This window comes from Danio rerio, chromosome 6, assembly GCF_052040795.2.
Source record: "Danio rerio strain M-AB ecotype USA chromosome 6, GRCz13ab, whole genome shotgun sequence".
NCBI classification, from domain to species: Eukaryota; Metazoa; Chordata; class Actinopteri; order Cypriniformes; family Danionidae; genus Danio; species Danio rerio.
The window spans coordinates 38,916,089-38,931,214 of record NC_141026.1 but is presented as its reverse complement, the minus strand read 5'-3'; the positions used below and the strand labels follow the sequence as shown (position 1 = coordinate 38,931,214).

General features: G+C 36.1%; 1 protein-coding gene across 18 annotated transcripts in view; it reads left to right on the top strand.

Annotated features, from left to right (window-relative positions):
• opa1 (OPA1 mitochondrial dynamin like GTPase) overlaps positions 1-15,126 on the top strand; it is a 74,990-nt gene that overhangs the window by 43,761 nt on the left and 16,103 nt on the right.

The following is a 15,126-nucleotide window of genomic DNA, read 5'->3' as shown; positions in this document are numbered from 1 at the left end:
TAATTGCCCTTCGCAGTGTGTGAGACAGTATGAGAAAGCTCCTGGCTGTGCACTGCCTGCTGTCTGTCATGTCTTCAGCCCTGGTTACTGTTAAACACACTGTTGATTAAAGCAGCAATTTGTGGAGGCACGACTGACATGCTCAGACTTGATCTGGAGCAGACGCACGACTCGCGCACACGTTCACCCTTGTGCTGTCATTACGCCGATAACAGAGTGTGAGCTCATGCCGCTGCTGGCCAGGTTAGTGCGTGCTTAAACAATGGTCAAACCGTCCCGCCGTCTTAAGACAAAAAGGTGAAATTTTGGTGGATTATTATTATAGTTTTTTTTTCTAATGTGCTTCATTTGAACAAGTTGACGGTTAAGTGTTAAGGACACATTTACGAGCCGTGCTTCATCATGATCATCCCATCATGACATTTTGTTGACTATAACCAAGTCTGCTTCTACATGACAATTAGCAGTCATTAGAGCATTAGTAGACTGTTAGACTGTAAGTAGAATACGTTTACATGCAGTTGCTATGTTATTTAAATAGGAGGCTAATTAAGAGGGTAAAGTGTTACATTTTATACAGTGATAAATGACAACATGTTTTATATTAAGCGTTTAGGTAAAGAAATAAGCTTGTTATAGTTTAAGATTCACTTATTTGAGTGCACAGTGCAAAAGAGTAGTTGGGGCTTTATTAACAACAGTAACACCGTGCCCTAACTATATCCGACATGGCGCACACATTTTTTTTTCTTTAATATAACAAGTTTTTGTCCTAACTGTCTGTGACAGCAACATGCAAAAATGTCTATTTTAGAACCTGGTTATATTTCCGTCATGGCAAAACAACAGCATAAACTACTATGACAATGATCACACTTTGTACACCTTTGAATCACACTATGTGTAATTTTAAGCGTTTTAGGTACAGAGAAATGCTTGATATAGTTTAATATTCAATTATTTTGAGATTTGTAGAAGTTTTATTTAGGCTTTTGAGTTTGAGTGCAGAAGAGTAGTTGGGTGATTTATTAACAACAGTAATACTAGGGATTTGTATCGTTAAGGTTTTACCGGTATTACTACTTTTATCTATACCACTTATCGTTTTTGTACATTAACGGTTCTTTTATCTGTACTTTTTGTAGTGTTTTTTTTATTTAAAAAAAAAAACTAAATCAAATTGAACAGAATTAACAACGCTTTATTTTTATTATTACATTTTAATATAAACTAAAACAAAACCAAAAATTGTAAAACAAATAAATATTTTTTTCCTGTAAAAGAATGTACAGTGGTTTGAAGGAAAATGACTCTCAGTTTTTAACCATTCTTCTGGAGAAAAATCAACATGTTTGTCTTTTCTGACAGAAGACAGGATCTTTGTTGGTTTTTTTGTGCTCCCTGCAGTTGAAAATTCCCTCTTTGAGTTGCAAAATGCAGTTAAATAATCAGATAATGTTTATGATTTTTCATTAACACATTCAAATAAATGAGTTAACAGTGTTTTGGGACTTAACTGTGTTTCTAATAGAGTTTTGGAGCATCTTCATATATAAAAATAAGCAGATTTTTATCATTTTTTAGTAAGCATAGTTTTTTTATTAGGCTAGTTATAGGCTATATTTAGCTGATGTAAAAGCATGTTTAATGTTTAAGATTTATTTAGGTAACTGCAGAAAAACCATACTGTTTTCATTGTAACCGAATGTGTGTTTATTTAACCATTAATGTTAACATATACTAATTTAGGTGATTGACTGCTGGCATAACGATGTGGATGATGTAGTAGCTAGGCAGTCAAATCTTTGCATTGTCGTTAATGAAGTTTTGAAAGATACTTCCACTTAGCCAGATTGCTTGCATTTCCACTTATACAAGAAAACAACTTGTTAGGTTTGTTGCAACGGACATTGTTGCTGTCCACTCTGGAAATACAATGCGTTTCGTTCACTCTGCAAGTTTACGAGTGAGCGCGAGTCTGTGTCATGAGCTATGCGTGCGCGTTTAGCAAGAGCCTCAGCTGAGTGCGCACACACAGCTGAAGACTGTGAAAGCTTTTGACGCGATTGGCTGAAACACAAGCTTTCCTCATGTGAGACGACGAATATCAAATATCGTAAATTAGAGATTGGTCAGTTAAATTATGCTTCTGTAAGAAATGTTTATTCAGCAATACTTTACCAGTACCGATAGCAGAACAGTTAACATCAGAGCTTATCGATACTTTGGTCTTTTATAATGTAGCACCAAAACCGATAAAGCACAGAGTTTCGGTTCCCATCCCTAAGTAATACCATGTCCTAACTATATACGATGTGGCACACACCTATTTTCGAGATAAAACATGTTTTCGTTCTAAATATCAGCGACAGCGACATGCAAAAATTTAGAACCAGGTAATATTTCTGTTGCATCAAAACAAAAGCATAAACTACTATGACAATAACCACCTCAGGTCCATATTGTGTGCTTTATTCAGTGTTAATTACTACCAATGTGAGTTTGAACATTATTTAACCTGAGATTTATAGCCAAACAACTGAAAGCAGCAGATCCAGTGCAAAACAATAATGTCAATCACTCAGCTTTTTGTTGGGAGTGGCTGATATTTGAATGGATGGCTGGAATTGAAATGTTTCTCTTGTGTTGCATCGCATTTGTCACAAACAGCCACTCACAAACAGTTCACTTTTTACTTTTCCATGTATACAAACATTTTTGATTTGGTGTTTTAATTATTGTATCACTTTAAGGAGAGTAAAGTCTTGTTCACACCAAAAACGATAACTATACAGTAGATTACTACATTATTTTAAATTCCTTTTAACCCTTCACCCACATAATGCAATCCCATACAAAGCATGGGGTTGCATTAAGAGGGTAAAGTGTTACACTTTGTACACTTATAAAGGACATCATGTGTAATTTTAAGCATTTTAGATAAAGAGTAAAGCTTGTTATTTTAACAATCACTTATTTTGCAGATTTGTTTTTAGGAATCTGAATTAAGCATTTGAGGTTTGAGTGCAAAGCACAGAAGAGTAGTTGGGGACTTTATTAAAAACAATAACACTGTGTTCTAACTATATGCAATGTAGCGCAGTGCATCTTTCTCATGATACAATCATCTTTTTTGTCCTAACCATCTGCAGCAGTGACATGCAAAATTTCTATTTTAGAACCAGGTTATATTCCTGCAACATCACAGCACAATAACAGCATACATTACTATGACAATGATCACCTCAGGTACATATTATGTGCTTTATTTTTAGTGTTAATTGTTTCCCTGGTTTTTAAAACATCATTTAACCTGACGTTTACTGCCAAACTACTCATAGCAGCAGCAGAAAATGCACCTCAGATCTTGAAAATAAAATAACTAGCAAATGGTTTGCCTCCGTACAAACAATAACATCAGTCATTCAGCCTACAGTATATACTTTTAGTAATGTTTAATAGGTTAAAGGGTTGTTGGGAGTGGCTAATATTTAAATGAATGGCTGGTATTTATATGTTTCTGTTGTGTTGTGTCGCATTTGGTGCAAACAACCAAATTGCTTTGTTTAAGTGGCTTGTAGTTAAGACACGATGTAAGGCTTTTTACTTTACCTAAGGACCAAAAACTGTGCCAATGCAAGCTCTGAGATCAGCAAAGAGTGTGAAGGTTTCCGTGGTATGTTTCAAACAAGTGATTAAGACCCTGATTGAATTATAAAAATGAACATATTTAGCACAAAATTTTAAGCATTAATATTTCAGCATAGTATTATTTTCGAAGTTCTGTTGCCACAATTTATTTATTTATTTCTCTCTGTACTTTCAGGATTCGAAAATGACAGCTTGACAATTTGGCCTGATTCAAATGAACCTAAAGAAAACTTTAACTTATATATTTAATGTCATTGTGTAGTTATCTTTGCTAAGAAGTAGGACGCAGTTTGTTTAGAACAGACATGGACCGTTTTAACCAGTAGGAGTGCTTAATTTGTTTTGTCTGCATTCGTGCTTGCTTAAATATAAAGAGCAGGATGTTGTGCTTATTTGGTTCTGTGAGCATGTCCACTTGTCTAGCAGAAGTCCGACCCTCCACTGTTTAAGCCCTATGTCTGGCGTTGGGTAGCCCGTTGAGTGGATTCCTGTGCTGTAAAGCATGACGTTGCCCTGGTGGACAACCAGCACTTGGGGAAAACACAAGCATGACCTCCCAAGAAGTGGCTGTTATGCTAATAAAAGCAAGTCTGGGCATGCATGCATGCATCAGTGCCCTGACTGTTGCCACTGCACAAAACACATGGTCACTCTATTAGGTGCAGTCAGTTTTTTGACAGATTAGACTGTAGTGACAGCTCTTGATTGTTAGTAATGGTTGCTATGTTTTGAAAAACAATGCAAATGTTATTAGTAAAAAGTCAGTTATGGCTGCCAAAGTGATCACTATAGGGTATATGCAAAGCTAGTGTTTCTTTCCATACTTGTAATCTTCCGGTGAACGGTTAATGTGACTTTTTTCCATTTTATACAGTTGCTTTTACAGCTTCGATGTTGTAATGTAATCAAAATATAACCAGTTAATAGACTTTGGCATTCTTTTAGTTGCTCAAGCGTAAAACGAGATGAAAAGCCATTTACACGCATGTACCCATCAGAATTAGCAGGCTGAAAAAGGGTCATATTTTAAAGGCATGGCAGGGAAAAATGTAATTTAATGCAGTGCTTCTGAGTGTACATTCTGAGATCCACTTTATCAGGATATCAGTCAGGCAGTGGAAATCTTTGGTTTTTAAAGAAAACAGACCTTAAACGCGACAAATTTTAACTGCATACAGTTCACCGGAAGCGCTTGACCCAGGTAACTGACAAATTAAAAGTCCATCCACATAGTTCAGCTTATACCCTATAGGAGATTAATTGAAAGTTTTAAGGCACAACTTTTTGACTTGCTTTATATTGTATACAATGTTTTTTTGTTTGTTTTTTTGTACAAGGCATATACAATTTATTTATTTATTTATAAGTGGTTAGCTTACCCCAAAATGGAAATTTACTCATCTCAGGTGGTTCTAAATCTTCAAGCTTCTTTATTCTGTTGAACATAAAGTAATTTATTTGAAAGGAAACTGAAAACCTGTAGCTATTGACTTTCGTATTCCCTTTATTAATTAGAGGTCGCCACAGCAAAATGAACCCCCAACTTATCCAGCATAGGCCCTTCAAGTTGCAACTCATCACTGGGAAACACCCATACACTCTCATTCACACACATACACTATGGCCAATTTAGTTAACTCAATTCACATATACCGTATGTCTTTGGACTTGTGGGGAAAACCGGAGCACCCGGAAGAAACCCACGCCAACACTCGAAGAACATGCAAACTCCACACAGAAACGCCAACTGACCCAACTTGAACCAGCAACCTTCTTGCTGTGAGGCGACAGCGCTATCCACTGTGCCACCGCGCTGCCTTTTTCAAAATATCTGTCAGACAAAAGTAAGTCAAACAGGTTTACAAACAAGTTAAGTGTGAGTAAATGATGACAGATTTTATTTTATTTTTTTCATTTTTGGGTGAACTACCACTTTAAAACTAATGCTGTTTAGTATTATTAAATACTACATTGAAGATAAAGAAGTTGTTCAGAGGTGACTTTTACATTATTACAATGTATTTAATCTGTTTGTAGTATTAATTTTATTAAATGATCTTTACAAAAAACTTGTATTAATATTGTATTTACAGCTCTGATTTGTTACATTAATAAATGCAGTTATACTTTTAAACTGACACAAAAAATTCTATACTAAGTCATTTCAGACACGGCTCCTTTGTCTTGTTGTCCTTGTGGTGTGCTTTGTTTTTAGTTTGAAGCGGAAAAAAAAAGTCTTTTCTATTTGGCATATGTTTACAGGAATCATAGTTGCTTAATCATGAGCAGCATCGTATCATTTTTGTTTTTTTTACCAATATCTTTCACAGTGTACTGTCAATTTCTGTGTATATGGGTTAAATCAAAACATATTTGTAAGTTGTAAGGCCAGATGTGTTTAGTGTAAATACGCTACATTGTCTGTTGTTGTATGAGAGGTAACGGTTTTGCCACCCACACTTTTTTGGGTCATTTTTGCTGTTTCTGCCAAATCCTGAAGGGATATGCAAACAACATGAGTTTGGACAGAATCCTGGCCTTTTTCAATTTCTTTTTTTTTCAAATAGCAGCGAGGAATTTGTGGGCATGTCTGGCTTTGCTGGCTTTTCTACGTGAAGTGGCATCGTGTTCCCAGGGTTTCTGGAGCGTTTGATGTATTTTGATGTGCTGTCCTGGCTTCCTCTCTCTGAGAACAAATTATCTTATTTCATCCGCACTTATGTCTTAAATTCTTAAAGGCATTTAAACAACAGCAAGACTTTCAGTCTGGTCAGAGTTTGTTATATTCTTCTCAAATTCTGATTCTGATTTCATTCTAAATTAATCTTATATTAGATGATCTTTTTTGTGTTAGTGTGGCTCTTTATGCGACAATACATTTCTACTACTGCTACTACTGCTACTACTAGTACTACTTCTACTACTACTACTACTACTAATACCAGAGGTGGGAGTAAGTCACACGTGCAAGTCACAAGCAAGTTAAGTAAATTTTTGTCAGACTCAAGTCAAGTCATTGCTTATTTCAAGTCGCGTCAAGTCATAGCTTGGTCTAGTAAGTTAAACAGAATTTTGGTGGTGGTGGGGGGGTGGAATAAATGGTAATAAATCAGGGGGGCTAATAATTATGACTTTGACTGTATATAAAAAAATTAATAGAAAATAGAAGATTTCAGAGCTCCACTCACACTCTCCACTCCCCCACTCTTGCTTAAAGTTCCATCCTCACTAAAGTATCACTTTCTGACCTGCACTTATGACAAGCGTCTCCTAAACGATTGACTTCTGGAGAGCTTCTTGAGGTTTTTACAAATCAGTGAACCTCATTACTCCTTACCAAGCTCCCCGAGTCGTTGTGCTTCAGTTCACTTTTCATGACACTTTTGTAGATCCAGACTTGTGTGGAGCTCATAAAACTACCAATTGATATACAGCAGCCAACATAAGAAGTGGATCAAAGCGCTCACCACAGTTGTCCTAAACTTATCTACCGGTAGCTAGCTCTCTGCAACTCTGACATGGTCACCCACTGAAGCTAAGCAGGGTCCTGCTGCCCGGTCAGTACCTGGATGGGAGACCACATGGGAAAGCTAGGTTGCTGCTGGAAGTGGAGTTAGTAAGGCCAGCAGGGGGTGCCCAACCTGTGTGGGTCCTAATGCCCCAGTATAGGTACCGGGACTCTTTACTGCTCAGTGAGCGCCGTCTTTTGGATGAGACGTTAAACTGAGGTCCTGACTCTGTCTGTGGTCCAGGACGTCCTTCGAAAAAGAGTAGGGGTTTCAGCCCGGCCGAATTTGCCCACTGGCCTCTGTCCATCATGGCCTCCTAACCCTACCCATATCATAATTGGCTTCATCACTCTGTCTCCTCTCCACCAATCAGCTGCTGCACACTGGTGGCGGATGAAGAGATTCCCCCCATTCTGTAAAGTGCTTTGAGTGTGCAGAAAAACGCTAAATAAATGTAAGGAATTATTATTTATTATTATTGTTAGTGAATAACACCAATTCTTGTCCAAATAAATCTGAAAAATGTTTACAAATCACAGACTACTGTATTACTGGATGGTGATATTAGAAGGTGGAAAGTGAGCGTCTATTTTTGGAATATGTTTTCAACACACATCTATTCCACATTGCCCACCTTGCAAGACCCAACAGGAACAGATTCCAGAATTCAGTAGCGGACGGGAGGAGTTTAGGAAGCAGGGGGATTTCAAGCTCCATGCTCTTTAAATCACCTATGAGCTGTTGTTACACGCTCCCTGTCTCGCTCTCTTTCTTTCTTTTTTTTTTTTATCAAGACAAATTGGAAAAACTGGCAGCCCCCTTCATAATGCGGGAGATGTATTGGCAGGCTCATGGATCCTGGGGCTGGGCCAGGGGTTGAGTCCGGCTCACATCAGGCCATGAGGGGCTTTTACTCCCACAGGTGCAGCATGGAGCTGAGCCGATGACCCCGGCCTCACCTGTCTGCCCGTTTGAAGATGAGGAGCTGGGGGAGGACGGGGTACTTCCCTTAACAAAGAGAGAAAAAAAATGTACCCCTTGGGGCAAAGTCTGGTGTTAAGAGCGATTTGCCCTTACTTGCAGGCAGGCAGGCAGAGAACTGCTCTGGTTTCACACTTGGGGATTGTGTGTGTGTGCGCTTGAGAGCATAGGATTAGATGTGTGAGATGGCTGCATTCAGGCTTGTTACTGTGGCTGCTGCCTGTGGGTGAAGAGACGCAGTGCCAGGGCAGCTGTATGGCATTGTGCCTCCACTGGAACCCGGCCCACATCGCTAATATGCAACTGCAGGCACGTCAGTAGACGGCTTTATGAGTCTTTGATTTACCTAATAGACTCAATTCAATTACGGCAATCCAAGGCATGCGTGGCTCTTTTTCTTGTCAGCCCTTGTGACAGTCATAGACTTGGCTCTTTGGGGGTTTTTTAAATACGGAAAATTGATGTGTAAACAGCCTGAGTAATTATTTTTCTTTAGCTATTGCCTTTTTTAGGCGTTTTAAGAGCCTTTGAGCAATCAAAAATGAGTCATTGAGATATGGTAACTGAGTGTGGGTATTTCTTTCCACAATTCGAGCATTATACTGTTTTAATGGGATGATGGGATGTTATTGTGGAGCAGAGGAAAGAGGGGGTCAGTGCATAAATAGTCTGAACTCGAACTTGCAACTTGGCTGCTTCAGCTCTTGTTGGTGGTTTGTCATTTTATTATTATTATTATTATTATTATTATTATTATTATTATTATTATTATTATTATTATTATTATCAGGGCTTGACATTAACTTTTTTGATCACCAGCCACTGTGACTAGAAGCTTCCAACCTTACTAGCTACTTGCAATTTTCACTAGCCACAATTTTGTTATTGGAAAAAAATAAATTTTATATGCATAAAATTTGACTTTGCATGCTAAAATTGATTTAGATTTTGTAATATTTCCACAGGCCCCCTTATTTGTTTCATTTTTTGGTGTGTTGTGTATTAGCGTGTTGTGTATTTGTGTATTGTTTTGTTTTGTTGTGTATGAGCTTGCTTAATATGCATGAGCAAATGTGTTAGATAGTCTCGCATTGCAGAGCTCAAAATTAAGGATTTACCAAATTTATCTCTGAGCACACCAAACATAAATAAAAAAATGTAACCACAAATTTTAAATAATGTGTCAAAACAATCAAAAAATAGCTGCATACATGCACTTTTTAATTCAACAAAACTTTTCTTAAAAAAAAAATAAAAGAAAAAAAAGAATTATTGATATGTATCTAAAACAATGCATGGTAATTGGTCCTGGCTAAAGGTCCCAGATCACTAGTTAGCTACACATAACTTTACATTTCATAAAAAAACTGTATTATTGTAAAAAGGAAAAAAAGGCAATTAAAAATAACTGTAAGGTAAAGAAAGTAGGTAAAAATATAACACCTGCGATAATGAAAGGATGATCACGCACACATTAGGCCAGTTAATATATATATATATATATATATATATATATATATATATATATATATATATATATATATATATATATATATTTTTTTTTTTTTTTTATTATTATCAATGTTCTTTATTTATATATTTATTTTTATTTTATTTTTTATTTGTAACTTTTTTTTAGTTCCTTTGTTATTGTATTTTAATTTATTATTATTATTTTTTTTAATTGTAACTCTTGTGATATCCAGAATTAAGGTCCAGATATAATCCAGATATCCAGAGTTAGATTTGGTTATTGACAGTTTCCACTTTTTACAATTACATTCAAATGCCAAATATAAACTCCTATTTCAATGTTCACACGTAAGAATTAATATCAATTCATGAAAATTAGGATCAATTAAAAGTGATTCTTCAACGTTATCAACCTAGCCCTATCTGGAAGTAACCGTTTTCCACATTCTCACCAGCTGAAGGGATTATAAGGCCATTTAAGCCCAACTCAGTGTTTTGCAGGCCTTTAAAACTCTCACACTCCCCCCCTCATCACCTTAACTTTGTTTTTTCCCTCTTGTGAAAAGATGACGTGGAAAAGAGTTTAAGTGCTCAATGTAAAACCCCTCTCTGTTTCCACTATGTGTAGTGATGTTGTGTTGCTGGGCCTGAGGTCTGTATACGCAGGGTTTAACAGTGTTTGCATGAGGCGTTAGATCAACACAGAAGCTGGTGTAAAACCCCTTTACACTGTATTTCTCCCTCACTCTTTTTGTCTATCTAATCATTCATTGGACTGAATGTTTTTCCCTTTATTGGTTTATCTAGAGGTGGATATTGACCTTAATTTAAAATATGGAAGTGTGCTCGTTCTTGGAATTGTTTTAGAACTTTTGATTTAGTTGGGAGAAATAACTAGGAATAATAGACTGCAGAAAATAGTAATTGCTTGAATTATAAACAAATGTGTTCATGACAATACAGATGAAGCAGCATAATATAATAAGAAAATATTAGTTTGCAACATCAAGCAGCATAACAAGTTTTTAATGTCTAAAAAAGGAATGGAAGCTGCTCATACGCAAAGAATATGATCAATATGAAACGTACAGTATGGCATATACGTTGCAATTCCAGGTGTGAACTATTGATCCTGAGGGTTATTATCTGTTTTTGATGTTGCCTTGTTGCTGTTCTTTAGTGCTTTTCATTAAAATTAACAGTAATAATCATTAATGAATGTTATTTTAGTGTAATATTTTGAATCGGGTTGTTTAAAATATGTACTAATTTTAAATATATATATATATATATATGTATATATATATATATATTTTTTTTTTTATAATTGTTGAAGTTTTTAATTTTAGTTACTTTAATATCTTAACTAAATAAAAGTAAGAAACATACCAACATTTGTTTTTATATATTAGTTCTATATAATGTTTTTCAATTTATAAAAAAATATTGCTAGCAATTTATTTTAGTCAAACACACACACCGTACTTAAACTTAAACTTAAACTTACTTCTGAACTTAACTTTAAACTATGTAGTCAACTTGTATAACCCTTTTTATTGGATAAGCAAGTACATATTAAATACATGCACTGTATATAAAGTACAGTCAAATATTTTCTTATAGTTTTAACTTTAGTGTTTCGTAATCAAATCACTTTATTATGTGAAAGCATGGTATTTTGTGGTGAAATGTACCATGGTGTAACTGGTGGTGATCATAGATTGTAAAAGATATGGACATAGTATCCGTGACATCATCCATAGGTTTCTGAAGGGCACACATGAAGCCACTAGTAGGTGTGGCCAACCGTCGCCATTTTGTTTGTGCGTCATCGCACTAACCGGGATCCACCAAATAAGGGCAAAGAGGCAGAGTGTGAGCGGAGCTACCATTGCCTGCTAGCATTTTGTATTTTCTTTGGGAAAAACGCTTAATATTTCATTACATGCGACTCGTTTTTGTTTTAACCGCATGTTCTTGGCTGTGTACTATGTCAATAAAGTGTTTAGTCTTTTAAAAACACTGCTGTAATACATTGAGCCAATAAGCATTGTTCTTATGATGTTTTTCTACAGGAGGAAAACGTGAATTACTTCCAAATACTTCAGATATAGTCTGTTAGTAAATGCAAGGCTATTTATGAAATCCAGGCATAACACTGTATGACAACGTTTCAGATGACTGTTCTATAGCCTACATCTAATCAATCTATCAGATACTGGAGTGCTTTGCAGGTCTAAAGAAAATTTATAAATGATAAATTATCTTAAGTACAACAAATACATTTATAGATATGGTATCCAAGTATAATTGCACTCATCCGGGAAATGGAGGCCACTTGAATGGTTTTTGAACACAATTAAGTGCACACAGCATGCTATAGTATCTGATAATTGTAGGAAATAATTCCAAAAGGCAGTTGACTGTGTAAAGCCACATAAAACAAAACAACAATACAATGACAAGACTCACTCAAGTGGCCACACTCTTAATTATGCAGACTTAATAAAAACTGAACAGAGGAGTTATAAAAAAAAATTCACCTTCCTCACAGTTGTCATGATGAGTGATATCAGCTACTGTATATGCACCAAAACCATCTTTTGTACCAGGCTGTAAACGTGTTTTAACAGCTGTAAAATTAGCCAATTTAGCATTGCAGTCAGTGAACATCTGGAGTTCCTGGAGCCAGCCCCTAAAGGCGAGTCGATGAATTGCTGTTTCAGTTACTTCCGTATTGGCTTCATGAGGGAGAGCGGGAGGTTGCTGCTTGGTGGTGATAAGGAGAGACCCCCTATACGATTGTAAAACATTTTCGCCATACACTATAAATGTGCTATATTAATGCATATTATATTATATTATATTATATTATATTATATTATATTATATTATATTATATTATATTATATTATATTATATTTTTGTTCTTCATTAACATGGTGATTCCAAAAAAAAAAAATTGACCCTAAGAGAAAAGTCATGTATTTTTTTTAGAAACATATTTTAGTAACAAGTATTTTAGAAAAGCTGTTTGGCAACAATAAATTTTGAGAAGGTTTTGTTTTTATTTGTTTATTAATAAATATTACATTTATTAATTTATTATTTATTTATGCATATATGTATGAATGAAACATAACCTCAAATAAGGCACTTGCTTGTTTTGTTTTATGCCAAGCTAGATCAGGCATGTGGTGGTCCTTTCAACTGGCAGCCACTGAAGGTCCTGTATTGACATGAGAACTTGTTTATATTGATTTATGCAAATTAATGTTGAGTTCACTGAAGAACCACACAGAAACCGATTCCACTAGCGAACACAAAACGGCACGCTTTAGGATGTCACACATCACTTTATGGAGAACTACATGCATGCGCAAGCCTTTCATCTGTTGCCAGCTTCTGTGTTTTTCCTCCTCTCACTCTCGCCTCTTTACTTTCTCACACGCTCCCACCATATTCCCTGCACCCCGTCGCTCTGATGTGAAAAGCATATTTTTGGCCAGCCCCTCCAGTGACAGAAAGACGATTATGCCTTTCTTTCAGGCTGAGAGGAAACCGCTCCCATCTCTAAAACAGCTGGACTGAGCCCCCCCCCCCCCCCACCAAAAAAGTGGCTTGTAGCCCCAGTCTTCCCATGCAAGCTGATAATGGGCCGCCTACTCCCACCAACACATCCCCATCACCCCACCCAAGTGTTCTCAAAGGTCCTGCTCTCCACATATAAATCTCTCAACACTTGTCATCCCAGTGAAGGAAGTCTTTTCCCTCTTCTCCCTTTTAACGTCACCCTGCCTTCAAACCTGAGGAAACGGAAGTCAAATGAGTGGGAAATGTACCGTCAATTTTTGCATTTCCATTTTACCATTTGTGCCGTCACGAAGAGTGCCTCTGGGGTCGACAGAATCAAGTCCTGTTGTCAGCCGGTCTTCTGCAAGGCTGCACTCAAAGCCTCTGCACACCGCACTATACATCTATCTGTCAGATAGTGTGTTATGAGGTAATAGGAAAACCATACATTTCCTTCCTCACAGAGTAAAAATAGAGTGCTTGTTGCAATGCCTCACCTTCTGGCCCAGTCGGGATGACACTTCATGACATAGTGTTGCTCCTTTATCATCTTGGTTCAATTCCTAGTTAAAAGAAGGGATTTAGTGAAGCTATAATTTTAGTCCAGGCATCACTTTAATGCATTTTGTCGACCATGACAAAAGAAGTGTGTTTTTCTCTTTTAAATCCGGAGTCCTGAAGTTGAACTTCTTATTCAGTGCATAGTTATGGTGAATGTTGTCCCACCTAATTATGTGTTAGATCAGGACCTAATGAAAGGCCTCAACAGATTTCTAATCTCATGTTAGCCTGTGTAATATTCAGACCGATTGGGTTTCACATGTGTGTTCACCAAAAAAATAAAATAAAAAAATAAAAAAAATTGAATAAATAGATAATAAAATAAATGCCCTTTATGGCATCGCTAAGCAAAATAAGATGTTTATTTATTTATTTTTTTAAACTGCAAAAGGGCTGTAGCATGTTGTCACTGTATCATGTTTCATATAATTTGATATCAATAATTATTGAATATTTTTAACAATGCATTTAGGAATATTAAGATTTTTGTATGTAACCTCATTATTTTTATTTACCAACATTACTAAAACAAATAGTTTAATAGTCAAAAACTATAATATTTAAACAAAATATATGATACCTTTATAAAAAAATAAACGTACATGTTAAAGAGACTCTTAGACTTGATAAATTAACTGTAAAACATCTGTGCAATGGTAAAGGTAGATCAACATCTCTAAGATGTCAATAATAACGATACAGTAAACAAAGCAAATTATGATCATCAAATCTGAGCTTTCAAATAAAGTAATTAACCATCATTATTCAAATAAATATTGCAACATTACAAATTGTGAAGTTGGATGGCTGTATTACCCCATATGCTGAAAAATCTTTCAGATGGGGAGCTATTGGCTAAGTGCACAAGAAAATAAACCTAAAAGCCACTCTGGTGACATCCTAACATTTTTTTTTTTTTTTTACAATCTTCTCACTGCTGCTAGCCACCACACTCATTTTTGCATGTGTTGCTATTTTGGCCTGAAGTGACAATGATGCAAACCAAAACTCACACGTGAAAAGCGTGAGCGCGTGACTTCCTTCACTATTCCATGCAGTCTTTCATAACTAGGCGACCATCAAATGTTTTCTCAGAGACATATGAAGAAAACATTGTTGCACTTCTGATACAAGTTTAAAGAGAAACTAAAAAGCACTACAGTGTTTTCAGTCTGCCGTTATTTCAAAAATGTGTTTATTCCATACAAAGTGTGAAGTAGATTGGTTAGTTCTAGTTATAAGAACCGTGGTGCGCATGTGGCACTCGGAAAAGTTCAGGTGTTTTTAAACTAGGTGTACCTGAAAAATGTGCCGCTTCCACATCATGTGCTCATCGCTTCCATGTGCGCCTTGTGCAATTCAGCAGCCACATTTTAAT